This window comes from Danio aesculapii, chromosome 4 (assembly GCF_903798145.1).
Source record: "Danio aesculapii chromosome 4, fDanAes4.1, whole genome shotgun sequence".
Taxonomy (NCBI): Eukaryota; Metazoa; Chordata; class Actinopteri; order Cypriniformes; family Danionidae; genus Danio; species Danio aesculapii.
Genome location: NC_079438.1, coordinates 22982871 through 23003540, shown reverse-complemented (window position 1 = coordinate 23003540; position 20670 = coordinate 22982871). Strand labels below are relative to the sequence as shown.

General features: G+C 35.9%; 1 pseudogene; it reads right to left on the bottom strand.

Moving 5' to 3' along the window:
* The window catches only part of LOC130222303 (zinc finger protein 208-like), a 758572-nt pseudogene that overhangs the window by 136494 nt on the left and 601408 nt on the right, over positions 1-20670 (bottom strand).

Here is a 20670-nt window from a genome sequence, read left to right as displayed (position 1 = left end):
GGGTAGACGGTGATACAATACATTTATTAGGAAATTTTATAAATAATTTAAGTACATTTCTTTTAGTTCCAGCCGCAACCGTATCTGATGATCTGACCTCTAGCAACAAAGTTCGCTGTGTGGCAAAGTTCAAGCTAGGTGAACTTTGAACTGCAAATTTGCTTCAGGTGGTGCGTGAGACCAATAGAAAAACAAACCGTAGCATGACCTTTCTGTTCAGAAAAAAAAATGGAGGAAGCTCTAATTATATCCGTGTCCCATCGCCCTATTTTATACAATAACTCCCTAAAGGATTATAAAAATCAAATAAAAAAAGAAGCAGCTTGGTTCGCGGTCTCTGTGGAAACGGGAATAGATGGTACATTTTAAAACTACAATGAATGAATAAAGTAACACTTTTTTTTCAAAGAGTCAAATGTCAGAATATTTTGAGAACTCAAGAGTGTTTCTAAAAGATGTTTGGTGACCACACTTAACGGATATAATAGTTTGATAAAACTGTTTTGGTAAATTGCACCAACATATTTTAAACTGAAACATAGAAAAATATTAATTTTCATAGTGCCAACTTTTATATATGTGTGTGTGCATGCACACACATACAGACAGACAGATACAAAGACATACTATATTTGTATATGTGCGTGCACACATTGCATAGTCTTATATTTAATATAAATATAATTATTGTATGCATATAAAAATGTATGTTTATTAATATGTAGATCCTAATGTTTTTTTTATCTTGCAGTTGAAACTTGCAAGAAAAAATGGCGTGGCCTCAGAGATACGTACATGAGGGGGAGAAGGATAGAAAGAGACAGTAAGAGAAGTGGTAGTGAAGGAGGAGAGAGAAAAAAATTGAGGTTTTTTTGACATCATGAGATTTATTGAAGTGTTTGTGGTGGAACGAACCACAACTACCAATTTCCCACAAGAGAAGAGGATGACTCAACAATCAGGCACATGCCAGCAGGTGCACCAACAAGTGATTCATTGTTTTGTAATATGATTTATGAAAAATAGAAATGCATTGTATATGTACCAGGATATGCACTACAGATATTTGTTGAAGTACTGAAATACTTTCAAATATTTTGAAATTAAAATAGCAGGTTTCGCATGGCAATGGGAACCCTGTGACAGGCAGCAGCAGTCAGGTCCTTGGTGTCATCACTCAGGTCCCAGGAATCACTAGACAGGTACATGTCAGAAGACAGTTCTGTATCAAATCATACGTTCACTACATTTTTCCATGTTATAATAAAGCATCTTTAATTTTAAAAGGTTTACTTATGACCAAAATAATTTCATGGTGTTATTGAGTTTTTTAAAATATATTTCTCAGGTTTAAGTTCCCTTGTGTAGGAGTGTGTGCTACTTGACAATGTAAATGTCATAAAAACATTTGTTGACAAATTAAGGTCTTTTCAATGATGTAGGTCTTCGACAGTGAGGTGCTAAGCAGCCAGTTCCCCGGCAGTCAGGTTCTCAGCAGGCAGATCCCCATCAGCGTGATTGCTAACAGCCAGCTCCTCTGCAGCAGCCAGGTCGTCAGCAGCGGAAGCAGCAGTCAGGTCCTCAACAGCAGCAGCACCCAAGTCCACAGCAGCAGCCCCCAAGTCCACAGCAGCAGCCCCCAAGTCCACAGCAGCAGCCAGGTCCTCCACAGCCACATTCCCACTAGCAGCCAGGTCCTTCGCAGCCACATTCCCAGCAGCAGCAAGGTTCTCTACAGCCAGCTGGTCCCCCCCAGCCAGGTCCTCTATAGACAAGTCCCAAGCAGCCAGCAGGTTCTCTGCAGCCAGATTCCCAAAAGCACCCAGGTGCTCCAGCAGCCAGCAGGTCTTCTGCAGCCAGGTCCGCCCCAGCGAACAGCAGCCAATAGGTCACCCGCAGTAGCAGTCAGCTCCCCTAGCAGCCGCCAGCAGGTCGCCCACAGCAGCAACCAGGTCCCCCAGCTGCAGCCAGGTCGGCCGGAGCAGCAGCCAGTAGTTTGCCGACAGCAGCAGCCAGCAGCTGGCCCACAGCAGCAGTCAGCCATTTGCCGACAGCAGCAGCCAGCAGCTGGCCCACAGCAGCAGTCAGCCATTTGCCGACAGCAGCAGCCAGCAGTTGGCCCACAGCGGCAGCCAGCCGTTTGCCAACAGCAGCAACTAGGTCTGCCAGCAGCAGTCAGGTCCCCCAGCAGCCAGAGCACATTTGGATCAAAAAAGAGGAAAAGAAAAACAGGTGATATAGATGAATTTGAAAGCCAAATTTTGGAAATTGTAAAAGAGAAAGAAAAAAAAAAGGATGAAGAAGTTGACAGCTTTCTTAGCTGCATTCGTCCAGCACTCATCCGAATAACAGGGGCCAAAAGAAGCAATCTACAAATCAAAATAATGCAGTTAATACATGAGGCTGAGTTCAGTTCTGAAATGTAAAAAAAAATTAAAATGTTAAATAATGACATTTCTACCATCACTCTGCATGACTTTCAGTAAATGCATTAAATGATTTCAAACTAAAAAGCATACTGTCATATTATACTGAACTTTATGCGACTACTTTCAATGGTCTTTCTCATTACTATACTTCAACATTCCCAACATTCCAACATACTTCATATAATATAAAAAATTATATATAGTAAATATATATAGTAAATTATATAATGCACTGTTATGTGTACTTATTTGCTCATTTATTGAACCATTTCTAAACGTATTTAATAACCTTTCAGATGTTTTTTACTTACTTAATAACCTACTTCATTTGGATGATGTTTAATTTTGGGAAATAATTCAAATCAATGCAAATCACCGCGCTCTTCGTGCTAAATAGGCGCTGAGACCGAAATTATTTAAAACAAGACTGTGGCGCGGAACAGGATTTAATAGTGACTTTCGGATTCATGCCGTTATCCGCGGGACTTCCACAATACAGATTATAAACGGATGAAAACAAATGAAATTATGCAACTTATATACGCACAGAAAAAACAAGTATGCATTTAAGGTCTTTAAAGACGGGAGGCGGACGGAGGACTCGGCGCCTGCGCGTGCCTGTTTCTATGCAGTGAAGGCGTTTTCTTTTTGTTCAGTTGATCGCGCCGCGGCTTTGGGTCTGATCATTAAAAAGTGGTCATCAACAGTGTCCGATTAGTATTGGCTGAAATCTAACACAATGTTGATGAGTGTTTGTTTTCTGATAAGAGAAATAGTTTCATTTTAAATAGGCTATTGCCGACTTGCAGAAATGGCTGTAATTAAATTTTTATAATATTGTGTCTACATACAAAACTTTTCACTGAGCTCAATGAAACGTTTTTTTTATTAGTTATTAATATTCTGTTCAATAATTTGTTAAAGCCAAAACGAATGGTAAATTGCAGGTTGTAATATATTTTTATATAGACTAGTTTAAATTAATACAATTTATTTTAATAGCCTATACAAGTAAATATATTACATGTAATAATATATGTAATATAAACGGACATGCGTATATTTTCAGAAAAAAATCTATCTATCTTATATATATATATATATATATATATATATATATATATATATATACACAAACAGAAAATGGCAGACGTTTATCCTATTCCGTGTATTTTAAGAAGCAGTCAACGCGTGCACTGAAAAAAGGCCTTACAACTTAAATAGCCTATTAATAACGGATATAAACATAAATAACTTTTGTGAAAGCAAGGGAAAATCTTGCGGGAGTGCTGTTATATAGGAGTCTTAAATTACCAAGAATTTTGTTTTACCGCAACACATTTTATTCTAGAACATTTCAGCTGGTTTAAGTTCTTATTTATTTATTTTTTATTGTTTTTTCATTTTCTTTTTGGGTTATTTTATTCTTACAAATCGTTTTATTTAACTTGTTTGTTAATTAAATCCAGTTTTATTATTTAGCCTATTATTGTTATGCAACAAAGTTGCAAATTATTTTGCTATGAGACGTGGCTGGGGCCATCACGTGCAGCGTTCGCGTCACCTGCTGCTGCAGAGAGAGAGCGCAGAAGAGCGATGGAAATACTGCATTTTTCGCATGCTGTGAAATTGCGTCGTTAAAAATTGTGTTCTGATGTTCGATTACTAAAGCATGTAAACAAACTGTTTATTGTCGTTATATTTAGATGAGGAGGAACACACTTCTGCTTCAAGAATATCCGTCAGTCACTCTTCTGAACACAAACGGCAAAGTTCTGACACAGGTGAGTCGTCATGAACCAATAATGTATGCGTTGTTAAAATTAAATGTCAGTACAGCGTTTTGAACATGTCAACTGTTTATTGTTGTTATTGTTGTTAGCTGCTAAAGTGGTCACAGAAGTTGAGGAGGAACACACTTCTGCTTCAAGAAAATCCGTCAGTAAATCTGCACATAAAAACAGACTTTTAGAATCAGGTCAGCAGTCAATATGTAAATTATGTTTTACAAATAAACATTAACAGTATTACACATACAAACTTACACGTTGTTGTAATTTCCAGTAGAGTTCTCAGAGGATGAATCTTTCATGCAACCATCTATAAAATATGGTCAGTATTTACATTATATTTATATTTTTATTTAAACTTAAGACAAAGCACATGAAGGAGCTTTTAATTGGAAGCAGCTTGCCTGAAACTTCAGTTAAATTATGTTTTAGATGGTCACAGTTTGATACATTTTGTTTCTATATTAGTTAGGTATATTAATAATACACACCATTGCCTGAGTCAGTTTATATTCCTTATTTAGCTTTAGCTGTCACAGCAAGAAAAAGAATTTCATGTGCGCTACATAATTCACATGATTGTGAATTTACCACGTCCCAAACTGCTATTAAGTTTGTCAGACATCAGCAGTGCATAGACTAATTAACGTATGATGTACTGCAGGTTTTTTTTTTAAAGAATATTTGGTAACACTTTATAATAACTACACACTGAAAACTTGTAACCACTGATGTTTGTAGTAATTATTTTTTGTAACGTGGACGTCAAGGGTTACAGGTTTTTAGCATTCTTCAGAACATCTCCTTTTTGTTCAACAGAAGAACTTTACAGGTTTGGAACCACTTGAGGGAGAGTAAATAGTGAGTATTTGTGTTCTTCTATTTTTTGGTGAACAATGCCTTTAAGTACTCACCCTCATTTCAATCTCCTGAAACCTACATTTATCTTCAGAACACAAATTTAAATTATTTAGATAAAATCTGAGGCTCTCTCATCCTTCTTAGACAGCAATGGCCCAAGACTCTCAAAGTCCAGAAATGGAACCAAAAACTTTGTCAAAACATTGCATGTCACTTCAGTTGTTTAACTGTAATTGCACATGGAATGTTTTGACAGTATGTTTGGTCTCGTTTGTGGATGTCTCGGGACCATTGCTCTTTATGGAGGATGAGAGAGCTGTCAGATTTTATCCAAAATGTTTTGTTCTGAAGATTGATTAAAGGTCTCAGGGGGTTAAAATAAGATGTGGGTGAGTAATTATGACAACATTTTCATTTAAGTGCAAAATAGTTAATTCACAACATGCACTTTAAAAGTTAAATACACTGAAATGTTTTATGATGTTTTATTGTTAAATGATGTTGTTTTTATAAAAATTTACATATTGCATTTTGACACTCTTTTAATTCAGTGTTCTACTAAATCTACTGTTCTGTAAATTGCTTAATCTCCTGAAACTGATATTCAGCAATGTTTACATTATTTACATGTCTTTCTATTTTTATTTAAGATTCCAATGTTTTATGTTTTCATTTGAAACAGTTGTATGACATTTCTAGAATGTACAAGTAGTTATGTCACTTATTTGGTTGACATCTTGAGGTTTTAATGCACATTCATGTTCTTGCTTATTTTGTTCATTTGACATTGACATTGCTAAAGTTTTATTTTTTTTTCTATTGATATGGGGATGAGTAATTTTTGTATCTTGCAATAAATATTTATGTTCTGAATCACTCGTTCATTTCCTTTTTCTCATAATGTAACTGAGCATTTACTTGTCATTTATAAAGCATTAACTAAGCATAAATAGTCCTCACTTTAGATTAGGTCACAAAATCAATTAACTAAGAATTAAGTGATTAGTTAATCATTTATTTATGCGTTGTAAATGATCTTAAAAGCCACCAATTACTCTTAAATAAATGGTTTGTAAATCATGCACTACTTCATTAGGTAATTAAAAACTGATCATTAATAAAGTATGAAAATGCAATTATTAACGCATTTGTTAGCACATTATATATGCGCTTGTAAGTCAAGAATACAGCATTTGTAGCTGCATTTATAAACTGCTTACTAATGTTTAGTAATGTATAGTTAATGCTTATTAAATGGTTCATGGTGTTTAGTTATTATAAAGTGTTACCAACTAAACTAAACAAAACTAGACAAAGGTAGACAAAAGTTGATAAAATCAGACAAAACAAAAGTAGACATAATTAGACAAATCAAAACTAGACAAAACTAAACAAGTCTACACAAACTAAACAAAAGAAGACAAAATCAGAAAAAACTAATTACAAAAACTAACCAAAAGTACATAAAATCATAAAATCAAGCAAAACAAAACTAGACGAAAATACCCAAAATCAGACAAAAGTAGACAAAATCAGATAAAACAAAACTAGACAAGAGTAGACACAAGTGGACAAAACAAAACTAGACAAAACTAGTCAAAAGTAGACAAAAGCAGAGAAAACAAAACTAAACAAACCTAGACAAAACTAGACAAATGTAGACAAAATCAGACTAAACAAAAGTACACAAAATCAGGTCAAACAAAACGAGACAAAAGTTGATAAAATCAGACAAAACAAAAGTAGACAAAATCACACAAAACAAAACTAGACAAAAGTAGACAAAATCAGACAAAACAAAACTATACAAAACTAAACAAAAGTTGACTAAATCAAACAAAATAAAACTTGACAAAATCAGACAAAACAAAATTAGACAAAAGTAAACAAAATAAGACTAAACAAAATGAGACAAATCTATACAAAACTAGAAAAACGTAGACAATACAAAACAAAAGTAGAAAAAAGTAGACAAAATCAGAAAAAACAAAAGTAGACAAAAATACACAAAATCCGACAAAACAAAATTAGACAAAATTAGCCAAAACAAAACTAAACAAAAGTAGACAAAATCAAACAATATAAAACTAGACAATATCAGACAAAACAAAACTAGACAAAAGTAGACAAAATCAGACAAAACAAAACTAGACAAACTAAACAAAAGTAGACAGAAGCTGATAAAATCAGACTAAACAAAACTAGACAAAATAGACAACAAAAGTAGACAAAATCAGACAAAACAAAACTGAACAAAAGAAGACAAAATAAAAAAACAAAAGTAGACAAAATCAAACAAAACAAAAGTAAACAAAATCAGACAAAGCAAAACTAGATGAAAGTACACAAAATCAGAAAAAACTAAAGTAGACGAAATCAGACAAAACAAAACTAAACAAAAGTAGACAAAATCAAACAAAACAAAAGTTGACAAAATCAGACAAAACAAAACTAGAAAAAATAGACATAATCAAACAAAACAAAACTAGACAAAAGTAGAAAAAATCTGACAAAACAAAACTAGACAAAATAGACAACAAAAGTAGACAAAATCAGACAAAACAAAACTAGACAAAAAAACTCAAAATTAAACAAACGTAGACGAAATCACACAAAACAAAACTAAGCAAAAGTAGACAAAATCAGAAAAAAACAAAAGTATACAAAATCAGACAAAACTAAACAAAAGTAGACAAAATCAAACAAAAGTAGACGAAATCACACAAAACAAAAGTAGACAAAATCAGACAAAACAAAACTAGACAAAACTAAACAAAAGTAGACAAAATCAAACAAAACAAAAGTAGACAAATTCAGACCAAACAAAACTAGAAAAAATCAGACAAAACAAAACTAGACAAACGTAGACATAACAAAACAAAAGTAGAAAAAAGTAGACAAAATCAGACAAAACAAAACTAGACAAACTAAACAAAAGTAGACAGAAGCTTATAAAATCAGACAAAACAAAAATAGACAAAACTAAACAAAACTAGACAAATGTGGACAAAATCAGACGAAACTAAATTAGACAAAACTTAACAAAACTAGACAAATGTAGACAAAATCAGACAGTACTAGTCAAAACTACACAAAACTAAACAAAAGTAGACAATAGTGTACAAAATCAAACAAAACAAAACTAGACAAAAGTAGACAAAATCAGACAAAACAAAACTAAACAAAAGTAGACAAAATCAAACAAAACAAAGTAGACAAAATCAGACAAGAAAACTAGACAAAAATACACAAAATCAGACAAAACAAAATTAGACAAAACTAGACAAACTAAACAAAACTAGACAAAAGTAGACAAAATTGATAAAATCAGACAGAACAAAAGTAGACAAAAATAGACAAAACAAAACTAGACAATAGTAGACTAAATCAGACTAAAGTAGCCAAAATCAGACAAAACAAACCTTGACAAAACTAAACAAAAGTAGACAAATGTGGACAAAATCAGACCCCTTGTCAAAAAATCCTATTGGAATTTCAGTTTATTCATTAGGATCATACAGGATCTTAAAGGATTCCTAAAATTCTAATAGGCATTAAGAATTTTTCTTATAAGATTTTCACTTTGTCCTATAGGATTTCGAAATTCTGATGTACATTCAGAATTTTTCTTATAGGATTTCCACTTTGTACTTTAGGATTGTAACATTCTAATGGACATTCAGAATTTTTTTATTGGATTTTCACTTTGTCCTATAGGATTTTAAAATCCGTTTGGGCGTTATGACTTAATTTATTGGAATTTCAACTTTGTCTTTAGGATCTGATTTTGAGTTTTAGAATTATTAGACCAGGGGTGTCCAAACTCCAAACTATGGCCCGCGGGCCATCTGCGGCCCGCAATCAGTTTTGTGGTGGCCCGCGAGGCTTTTTATAAATATTAATAGAATCTGGCCCGCTTTACAAAAAGGAAGGTAATTCAATAAATAACCACCGGGTGTCGCTATGGAATGCCTTCAATTAGGCAGCAGTTCCTGTTATGAAGTAAAACGAACCGAACAAACTGAAGGAAACATAATTGATAATCATGTTTTGGCAAGCCATGGCACAACCAAGAAAAAGAAAAATCACCAGTGAGTGCAGGAAATTTCAGTCACGTTGGGGCAAAGAATATTTCTTCACAGAGGTCAGCGGAATATGTGTCTGTTTAATTTGCCAGGGATCAGTTGCAGTAATGAGGGAATATAATATTAAAAGACATTATGAAACAAAACATCAGGCCTTCAGCTCTTACTCTGGTGCTGAACGATGTCAAAAAGTGAAATAATTAGCAGCTGCTCTATCAGCTCAACAACAGCAGTTTTTTTTCGTGCTAATAAAGTGCAAGAAAATTCTACGCTGGCTAGTTATAAGGTATGAGACCATTCTGCTTACAACCTCAAAACAACAACAATAATACTCCTATATAACATCTTTAAGTGTAACGGTGGCCAGCTAGTGAAGTGCTGTGCAGGTAAACCTCACTCCTCTGACCTCTAAAGGTGCTCTGGTGACAGATGATAGGAGCCATGGTTTTTAGCATTTTTGTTAGAGCAACTGCCATGCGGAACGTCGCCGGTTCGATCCAAGCTTAGAACGGCTTGGGTGGTGTAGGGCCTGCAGGGTTACACAGGCCTGGGTAACCTCACTGTTCAAAAAACCATCACTCAACACCTCGTTGGATGAAAAATACAGACCAGTCTCTCTCCTTCTATTTATTGCCAAAACACTTCAAAGGGTTGTTTTCAACTAAATTATTTCCAAATTTTTAACTCACATCAAACTGCCTGAAGGATATCGGCTTGGAAAAAACATCACCAACTGCTTACTCATCTGCTTACATCACCTACCCTGCAACTCCACACATTCAACACAATTTCTCAATCCAGCTGGGATCATCCAAACCATGTAGTTCTGTAAGAAATCTAAGGGTGATTCTGGATGATCAGTTGTCCTTCAAAGAGGACACAGCTCCATCATTCAGATCTGCACTTTTCAACATCAGAAAAATCTGACTCTTCTTAACAGATCATGCTGCACAACTTTTACTGCAAATTCTTGTCATTTCAAGGCTGGACCCCGACAGTGCCCTTCTAGCTGGACTCCCATACTGCACCCTTCATCCTCAACAGATGCTCCAGAACGCTGCAGCTCACCTGGTCTTCAATGAGAGCCCATGTAATTCCTCTCTTTATCTCTCTGCATTGGTTACCGCTCGAGGCTCGTATCAAGTTCAAATCACTGGCACTGCACCCTCTTACCTCCACCTACTGCTGAAGGCCTACATCCCCCTCCAGAAGCTTCCAATCTGGGAGTGAGCACAGGCTATAAATCACTTTCCAAAACCTTTTCATTGACTGTTCTATGCTGGAGGAATGCCTTCTCATTCCCAAATAAATCTAAATGTAAGATTCTCAAATAAAAGATTCTCAGTCTCAAAAATAATAAAATAAAGTAATAAAATAAAAAAATAAAAAATAACATTAATCCATGTACAGCCTTATTCATTTACAAAATCCAAGACATAAATTCAAAATAAATAAATAAATAAATGAAAACCAAGTATCAGAAACAGTATTTGTCTTGTAACATTTGATGTAAGATAGTAAAGAACTTACAAGATATTTGACCACATGACATTACCAAGCAGTCTGTTAATGACTTACCCTGAGCATAATGGTATGGGGCGTGGGCCCGCCCTCCATGGCAACTGCTCATTGGAAGACAGTGCCTTTGGGATGGATCAAACCAGATTACTTAAAAACCTACTGCAACAGTAAAACTTGGCTTTTTGCATTAGCTCGCTCATGCTCGCTGCTGCTCTCTGCCCCCTCTTGCCTTGCTCTCGGACACTGCACCATCACACAATCAGGTCACAAAGAACTTTCCATGCTACACCGAATCTGCAAAAAAAACTTCTGCAAATCAACTCACAGCAGAGTCTGTCACCTCTGTAACCCAAGACAACTTCCATTAACAAAAGCGAGTGAAGCACCAGAATTGAGAACCACTGCTCTGAGGTACTCAAAATAACAAACTATTAAGGGTGTCAAATTTACTTGTTTCTTCGGTGCACCGCGATGCAGACGCTGACAATTCGGTAACAGTTCAGTAATAATCATAACCATTGTGTACTGACGTCATTTATCTCATATGTGCTATGGCGAGGGAGGCAAGCGCGAGTATTTACAACGCTCCATCTACTTAAAACTCAGAAACGGTGCGCAATTTCACTGCGTGTGTGTTTGCTGGATCAGTCTTTCACTGACACAGCAGAAGCCCCTATTTCACTGCGTTTGAGATAATAAAATACTCCATTTCTTTCTTTCTCTCTCTCTCTCTTTCTCTCTCACTGTGGCCCATTTGACCTGCTGGCGTGACTTTTTCTCTCCTCGGCTGTTTTACAGCGATACTTCTGGATTCAGACATGAGCACATGCCTACAGAGTTTTCTCCACTGTATCTATGATGGATCAGCTGTGATCGCCGCTGCCGTCTGCCACTTATCAGTGTTACTCATCTGTAAAGAGTGCAGCGCGCAAGAGCCAATCGCGTGTGTGACCAACCAAAGGGGTGTAAGAGAACTAGACAAGGATCAGAAAGCGAGCGGGATATTTATATTTGTTTAAATTAATTGCTATAAATGTTTGTGTTATTTAAAGATACAGTTTATATATCTGACTGTTTATATTAAATGGCAAAATTGTATTACAAATAGTATATAAATATATTCATACATTTTAATACAAGCATTGCTGCTATGAAGAAAATATAAAACTGTGTATGGAAAGCATCGTCAATGCACCGAGATATCGAATTGAACCTAATCAATTGCATGATAATTGTAACCGAACTAAACCGTGAGACCAGTGTAGGTTCACAGCTCTATTAACTATCATACTCAAAATGAATTTCCTTCCTAAAGTTACTTCTCTACTTCAATATATCCCTGTAAATTTTTATTTACAATATTTAAAACAGTTTGATAATTTGCATAAGGTTGCATAGGAGTACATTGCAATAGCCAGTTGATAAAAAAGGGTTGAGACTTCCTGTGCATTTATTTCATTATTACGCCTTAGTTTGAGACATCTCGCGCACTGGTCCATCCCTCCTGAGAAAGCTTCATCTTAGTTCATAGTTGAACAAGCAACTACTACCCCTTCCACCACTACAATGTCTATCCATCCATCTATTTATTCACTTTATTTTGTAAATGTGTTATTTTTGAGGCTGATCTCTAAAATATAATAATTTTTACTTAAATAATTTTAGGTGTAGGCTAGGACTGTTTCTGCCATTTGCATATAACATCGTTTTGGCTTCACGGGACATGGACCTTCAGCATGCAGTGAGACAGTTTGCTACTGAGTGTGACATGGCAGGGAAAGAAACAGCACCTCTAAGTCAGAAACCATGAAGCTTGACTGCAGTTTGGCATTGAGTTCTTACCCTAAATAGAGTATCTGCAATTTTTTTTTTTTTTCATGAGGAATGGAATGTGAGATTAAAAGATGGATCAGTGCAGCAGCAGCAGTTATGCAGTTGATGTGATTGTCTGTTATGGTGAAGGAGCTGAGACGTAAGGCAATGTTCTCAATTTACCGCTCAGTCTAGGTTCCTACACTCACCTATGGTCATGACTGAAAGGACAAGATCTCAGATACAACCGGACACATTTTACAAAGTGTTATGACCCGCTTGTTTGAGTCGCAACATAAAAGAGAGATGAGCCAACAAAATAGCCTGAATGCAAATTATTTATTATAAAATGTCACTCATAAAACAATCAATCAAAGCAACCAACAAATGTCTAGAGATAATAATGAAGATAAAGAACTTAGGATATAATCACAACAACACTTTAACTACATGATACAAGTAATGCAAAACAAAACCATAAGGTTAAAGAGTCAATGAGATCGCAGGTCTTGACATGAGGACTCCTGAGTAGCCACAGCTTCCTGGGGTAGCTAGCACAACAACTTTTATAAATCCATTGAGAAGTAATGCAGGCATCCAATCAGGATTTACCACATACTCCAATCTGGAGTCTTGGGATCATCACAGTGTATTAATATTGTAAAACTTAATACCTGTTGCTCTGCTTAAATCATAAAATATTCATCAGGTTTGTATTCTACTCAGAAAAGTAAATGTAGTAAACTAGAAAGAATCTTGAACCTAAAAGTAAAGAAACTTTGCTAATAAAAGATCCAACACAGGACAATTGAATGGGCTTTCTAAACTTGAGGCCCTGGTATACTGCAAACTAACCGTCCTGGAGCTCCACCTTCTTTGATGTGCAGCGTCTTCCCAGTGATTTGTTTCTCATTCAGGGAGTCAGACAGAGAACATCATCCAAAACAACACTAGCTACATGAATATACTGGAGAGTAAATTACAGATGTATCCGCACCTGTACAATCACTTGCAAAGACATTTCAAGCTGCAGAGGTGGTTTGCCAGATGATTATGAAACTGTTCTTCTCTCAGCCGCCACCATCGTGTTTACAGTAAACGCGAGGACACATTTACAACCCCACCTACTGCAGTGTAAGAGTGTTGGAAAACAGTATACCGTCACTCAGCCTTTTCAAACATTATTCAGACATGTCAGAGTGTGAACACTTGTACCGTCTCTCCAGTGTGAATCGTCTGGTGCAGTTTTAATTTTGGAGCTGTAATAAAAGTCTACTCACACTCAAGCACATATACTCTTTCACACCAGCGTGGATCTTCATGTATTTGTTAAGGATTGCTGATCAGCTAAAACTCTTCCCACACTGAGTGTATGTGAATGGTTTCTCTCCAGTGTGGGTCTTTATGTGTTTATTAAGGTCTGAGGAGTTGCTGAATCTCATCCCACACCGAAGCTGCGGTCACACTAGAGTTTGAGCATGCGAAATTCTGTTGTATGGCGCTGCGAAAAGGGTAGGGCTGTGCAATTAATCGAAAATCTGGTTTTGATTTTGACTTCTACAGATTATGAAAAACAATTAATCGAGATAAACGATTAATGCATCTTATACCGCCCCCTTTATAGTTGTACACATTTGTTGCTCTGCAAAGCTTAGTTCCACGTGACAATGACTAAAAGCATGTACTGTATCTTTTGCAGCACGGGATGCGCATCATTCATTGATGTACATTCGAATCATTCATGTTTTAAAACCTCGAAAGAGCGCATGCTGTGTGTGTGTGCGCGCTTAGCCTCAGAGATGAGTAGAGCACACACACCTAACGCCATATTAATGCAAGCACTTTAATGGTCAAATACATGCACATTTCTGTAAGAGCGCGGTGTTTAGTGATTATTCATAATAACCCTCATTTGTGTAATAAACAAACAAGTTGAGAATCAAAAGACATGTGAAAGAGAAACCATATCAGAGCCGCACTATTCTTAAAGTGACAGCGCAATATTCCTGCTGCTGACTGTTTTTATCATTAATCAAACAACAAAAGGAGAAAATCCCTCACTGCTCTTGACTGAAGGACTTTTGTAGCTCAAGTATTTTTCTTACAGTTAAGATTCCTAAAGCACAGTTTGTTTCATATTTTTATTCTATTGTATTTATTTCCCTTTCTTTTTTTTACAGGGAGGAAAATAACTGCATATATACAGTTAAAGTCAGAATTATTAGCCCTCCTGAAATATTAGCAACCACTTTCCCCCAATTTCTGTTTAATGGAAAGATTTATTTTCAACCCATTTTTAAACATAATAGATTTAATAACTCATCTCTAATAACTGATCTCTTTTATCTTTGCTATGATGACAGTACATTATATTTTACTAGATATTTACAAGATACTAGTATTCAGCTTAAAGTGACATTCAAAGGCTTAATTAGTGTAATTAGGCAAGTCATTGTATAACAGTAGTTTCTTCTCAGATTATCAAAATATATATTGCTTAAGGGAGCTAGAAATACTAAGCTATAAAAATAGGTTTCAAAATACTTAAACCTTCTTTCATTCTAGCCGAAATAAAACAAATAAGTCTTTCTCCAGAAGAAAAAATATTATAGGAAATATTGTGAAAAATTCCTCTGTTAAACATCATTTGAGAAATATTTATAAATTCACAGAAAAAAAAAAAAAAAAAAAAAATCACAGAAGGGCGAATAATTTTGACCAACTGATAATTGTTTTGAATAATCATGAAATACAATTATGACCAAAATGATCGTGCTTTTGATTTTATCGATAATCGAGCAGCCCTAGAAAAGGGGCGGGATTAAACAAGATTATTAGACATTTTAAAAAAAAGTGAGCGATTGGTCGATATTTTGATTTCTGTCCAGAGAGGTCATGTTTTGATCTACGATTGGTCTTACACAGTCAAGTGATGTGATTTCACAGGTCAGAGTTCACCAAGCTTGAACTTTGCAATGCAGTGAACTGCAAAACTTGACACACGGACTTGCGTTTTAGGTCTGAGGCATTCGCATGCGTATAAATGAAAGTCTATGGGAAGAGAAGTCCAGTGTGACCGCGGCTTAAGTGCAATTGAATGGTTTCTCTCCAGTGTGGATCCTCATGTGGTGATTAAAGTTTGATGATTGGATGAAACTCTTTCCACAGTGAGTGCATGTGAATGGTTTCTCCCCAGTGTGGATCCTCATGTGTTGATTAAGGTGTGATGATTTGCTGAAACTCTTCCCACACTGAGTGCATATGAATGGTTTCTCTCCAGTGTGGATCCTCATGTGTTGATTAAGGGATGATGATTGGCTGAAACTTTTCCCACATTGAGAGCATGTAAATGGTTTCTCTCCAGTGTGGATCCTCATGTGTTGATTAAGGGATGATGATTGGCTGAAACTCTTCCCACACTGAGTGCACGTAAATGGTTTCTCTCCAGTGTGGATCCTCGTGTGTTTATTAAGGTGTGATGAGCAGTTAAAACTTATCCCACACTGATTGCATGTGAATGGCCTCTCTCCAGTGTGGATCCTCATGTGTTGTTTAAGGTGTGATGAGCAGCTGAAATTCTTCCCACACTGAGTGCATGTGAATGGTTTCTCTCCAGTGTGAATCATCATGTGTTGATTAAGGTGTGGTGATTGGCTGAAACTCTTCCCACACTGAGTGCATGTGAATGGTTTCTCTCCAGTGTGGATCCTTATGTGTATATTAAGGGATGATGATAGACTAAAACTCTTCCCACATTGAGTGCATGTGAATGGTTTGTCACCAGGGTGGCTCATCACGTGTAGATTAAGGGATGATGGTTGGCTGAAACTCTTCCCACATTGAGTGCATGTGAATGGTTTCGCTCCAGTGTGGATCCTTGTGTGTTGATTGAGGTGTGATGACTGGCTGAAACTCTTCCCACACTGAGTGCATGTGAATGGTTTCTCTCCAGTGTGGTTCATCATGTGAATCTTAAGTTTGCTTTTGCTTGCCAACGTCTTTCCACACTGAGTGCAGGTGAAACGATTCTTGTCTCTCCTTTTCAAAATACCATCAGTCTGTAAATTAGTTTTTTCCTCAATTTTGACATGATGTTCCTCCTCTTTACTTCCCTCATTCTCTTCAATTAGGTCTGAAATAAATAAATAAAACGTTAGTTTTCATTAAATCTTACAATTTCTCATCAAAAGCTGAAAAGTGAAAGAACACTGGAAACATTGGCTACACACACTGTAATTTTGATGCACATTAAATTTGAAATAAATCAGATCATATTATGTTTCGTCCATTAACGTGTACACATTTAAGCAGATTCAATTCAATTCCTCTTTATTTATCTAGTGCTTTTACAACGTAACTGTGTCAAAGCCGCTTAACATAGAAGTTATAGTAAATTGAAACTGTGTCAGTCCAGTTTTCAGAGTTTCTCATAAAAGTCAATTTGGTCATATTGATCAGACACAGATTTGAAAGCTGTAAATGGCTTAATTTTATTCATATATATTCATAATTACAACAAATTATTTTTCTAAAATTGGTAAAGCAGACAGGGAATACTTGTTCATTCTGTGCCTGACTGGTAAACGCATCAGAAAAAAAGTTCTGGGGTAACAGCTGAACAAACAGCTGAATATTTGCCTCGCAGACATGAGACATACCTGTACAGCATCTGCATAGAGCCTGGAATGTGCACCTTTCCCCTTGTGTGCTGTTGGGTCATTTTCATCCATTTTGGGGTAATTTTAATGCTTAATTTGGCCAAAACTTTCTCTGTTTCACCAAACGGACTGATATTTGGGGACATCTTATTTTGACATATTGTGGGAAAATGTTTTGAAAAAAACAAAACTCAACACTCTGGGCAAATTTACTCCCTTTTTGTTATATTCATGGCCATTTTTTCTCCGTCAACATTGTTTAACTGGTCTCCACCCATGGGACGACAAAAAGGAAATGGGTGAAAGTATAAAGAAAGAGGAGGAGAGTTAAAGAGGGGGCAGCATTATGTGGTGTGCGGAAGAAAGAGAAGTTGACTGAACTGTTGCAGTGCGGGGAAATGAGTAGAGAAACCGTGTCGAGACGAGCAGTGTAAACTTAATGACTGGCTGTGAGAAACAAAAAGCAAAAGTACATATCGAAGCAATAGAGCAAAGACCGCTGTCTTGATACTGAAGTGCTTGTGATGTCTGTGAACGAGTGTGTCACCAAAGAACAAAATCAACTCACAGATTTATCTCACTGACTTGGAGTCAGCTGCCAACTCACCGGCTGGGTTCATTTGCATTTTTTCCTTTTACTTTCATTTAAGTTAGGTGCTGAGGGTTTTGTGTTTCATTGTGATTATTGTTATATTGTTTGTTTTGTTGTTGATACTGCTGTTTGTGTGTGAAAAGTACAACGTCAAAAGACAGTCACCCCTTGAGTGAAAATTGGTCTATGCGAGAAGGCGTGAACTATCATTACTAATTGCAGTGATTCACACCTGAGAAGACAAACACCTGCATGATGAGCCATCAGACAGGTATGTGACTCTAGGCTGATTTATACTTCTGCGTCAAGCGACGGCGTAGCCTACATGTGGACGCATTGCCCCTCGCTGTGGCCGTCGGCGTCGCCGATATATTTTCTTTTGAGAAACTTTGAAAGTATTTTGGAGCAGTAAACATGTCAGGCTGAATAATACAAATGAAATGAAACCACAGATTAATTTACGATTTAAAACGGCATCTTTGGATATCTTTTCTGCTGGAGATACTGTTGTTCTAAAAAAACCTAAAAATGTAAAAAATAAATAAATAAAAATTTACATTTACCGTAGGAACGGTACAGTTGAAAATATTGGCGGTTTTATAACCTTGAAAGTTTTATTGAAATGGATTGTTGGTGATTGTATGGGTTTTGGCCAGATTGGGTAGCAAAACATGAACAAAGGAAAATTAAGACCTGTTTAAAAAAGATTTAAGACCTACAACACAATATTTCAGTAAATTTAAGACTTTTTAAGGCCTAAAATTTAGATTTTGGAATTTACAACATTTTAAGACCCCGCGGAAACCCTGGTTAAAAGCAATAGCCCTGGTTATTAGTTATTATATTAATTATGTACTTCTGACTGAGATACTATCTGTGAGAACTAGTAACAACTACTAGAAACAAGTTTAAACCCATAAAGAAGTTGATGAAAAAAATAAATTGTGATCAACGTGACATATGCAAATGGATAGTACTAATCCAACACTATCACTGTAATAGCAGATATCTTCTATGAGAATACTGTAGGTCAAATATCCTCAGCTCAGTTAAACTTTTTTTATTTATTGTTTTTATTTATTTTATATAGTGCCAGTGCTCAAGGACGCTTTACAAACAGTAGGAGAACAAGAAAGCAATAACCTTAAAAAGGTAGAGAAAATGGGAGACTAATAATTCATAAAAAGAATGACAAAAGACATGAGAACAAGTAACAAGAAAGAAACTCATTCCTGTCTTTCAATGAGTGCTTATGTGCATTTAGGAGAACTAGGCAGCACACTCAGGGCTGCAAGACATATTTACTTTAATATTCTTATTATTAAAATATATCTAAATGTGGATTTTTTTAAACTGAGACTTCTGAGGAGGTGAGTGTGATAGGTGAGAATGAAAACTAACCTGTTTGTTCCTGCAGATCTTCCTGTTTGACTGTGAACGTTTCTTCAATCTTCACATCTTCACTCTCCTCTTTAATAAACACCATCTTTATAACAGTGTGGAGATCAGTCGCTTCAGCAGGAGTTTTTCTCTGCGTTTGGACACTTTATCCTGTTTAAAATGAACAAAACAATAAAAATGTTCTGTTTAAATAAATAAAACAATGAACAGAAACAAAATAACTTCTCTTCAACACTTGCTTCAACAGTTTCTTTATATGAGAGTAATTAACCAAAAGAAATCAGATAAAAGGTTTCATTAAAACACTTATTACACACATTTCTGTAACTTATTCAAACAATAGCCCTCATCACTGTGAGTAAAATAATACTACGTTGTATAAATGGTTTAAATAATATTTCCAACAGCAGGAACGTAATTTAGCATCAGATGAAAAACCTGAAACTTAAATTAAATCGGTTTATATCAATAAACGTTTTAAAACACAAACCTTTCTCCAGTTGAATCACAGCGGTGACGTGGCGCCGCCTGATGACGTCACACGCCGCGCCAAAATAAAAGTCTTTTTTGTTTAGCTTTTTTGCCACTTACTGTTGCAGTCATGACTTTTTAATACATTTCTCCCATGTTTTTCACTTTACACTGTGTCTGCTCTCTCTCTCTCTCTCTCTCTCTCTCTCTCTCTCTCTCCACAAAGACACACCACTATTTAAAATTTATCAAAACCTTTAATCTAAACTTTTTAAGACAATTTTGAGAAACTTTTTTAATCCAGTTCATGATGACTTGCATGTCTACAACACATTACTTCCTATTAATATCTGAGTGCAAATCTCATCCTCATAATTATGACCTCTTTTTTCTATTTCTACAACTTCATAGGCCTATATAGGGTTTTTTTTTCATATGATTCATTATCTGTGTTCCACGTTTCCTGCCATTCTTTAGCAATAATAATTCATTTTATTTTCGGCTTTATTAATAGGGGGTCGGCACAGCAGAATGAACCGACAACTTATCTAGCATGCTTTTACGCAGCGGATGCCCTTCCAGCTGCAACCCATCTTTGGGAAATCTTTAGCAATATCTTCAGTAATAATATTTAATTTACCTTTACTTACAGAAGCATTAAAGGGGTAGTTCACATAAAAATTACAATTCTGTCATTTACTCATGCTCTACTTGTTCCAAACCTGTTTGAGTTTCTTCTGCTAAATGCAAATAAAGAGAGTACAGGGGCAAAAAGGAGTTTTCTTTCTACATGGCTGCTTTTTTCAAAATTTTTTGGCACACAAAATGTTTTTGGGACTCGAATACAATTGAATTATTGAAGTTACATGGACTGTTTTGACAATGTTTTGGTTCATTTCTGAACTTAGAGCATCTCGGGACTCTTGCTGTCAGACAGCAAGATCTGTCTTGCTATGACAGATGAGGGAGCTCTCAGATTTCATCTGAAGTGTCTTCAATTGCGTTCTGAAGATGAGCATGGCGATCGTGCTACTCACTGCACCTCCATGA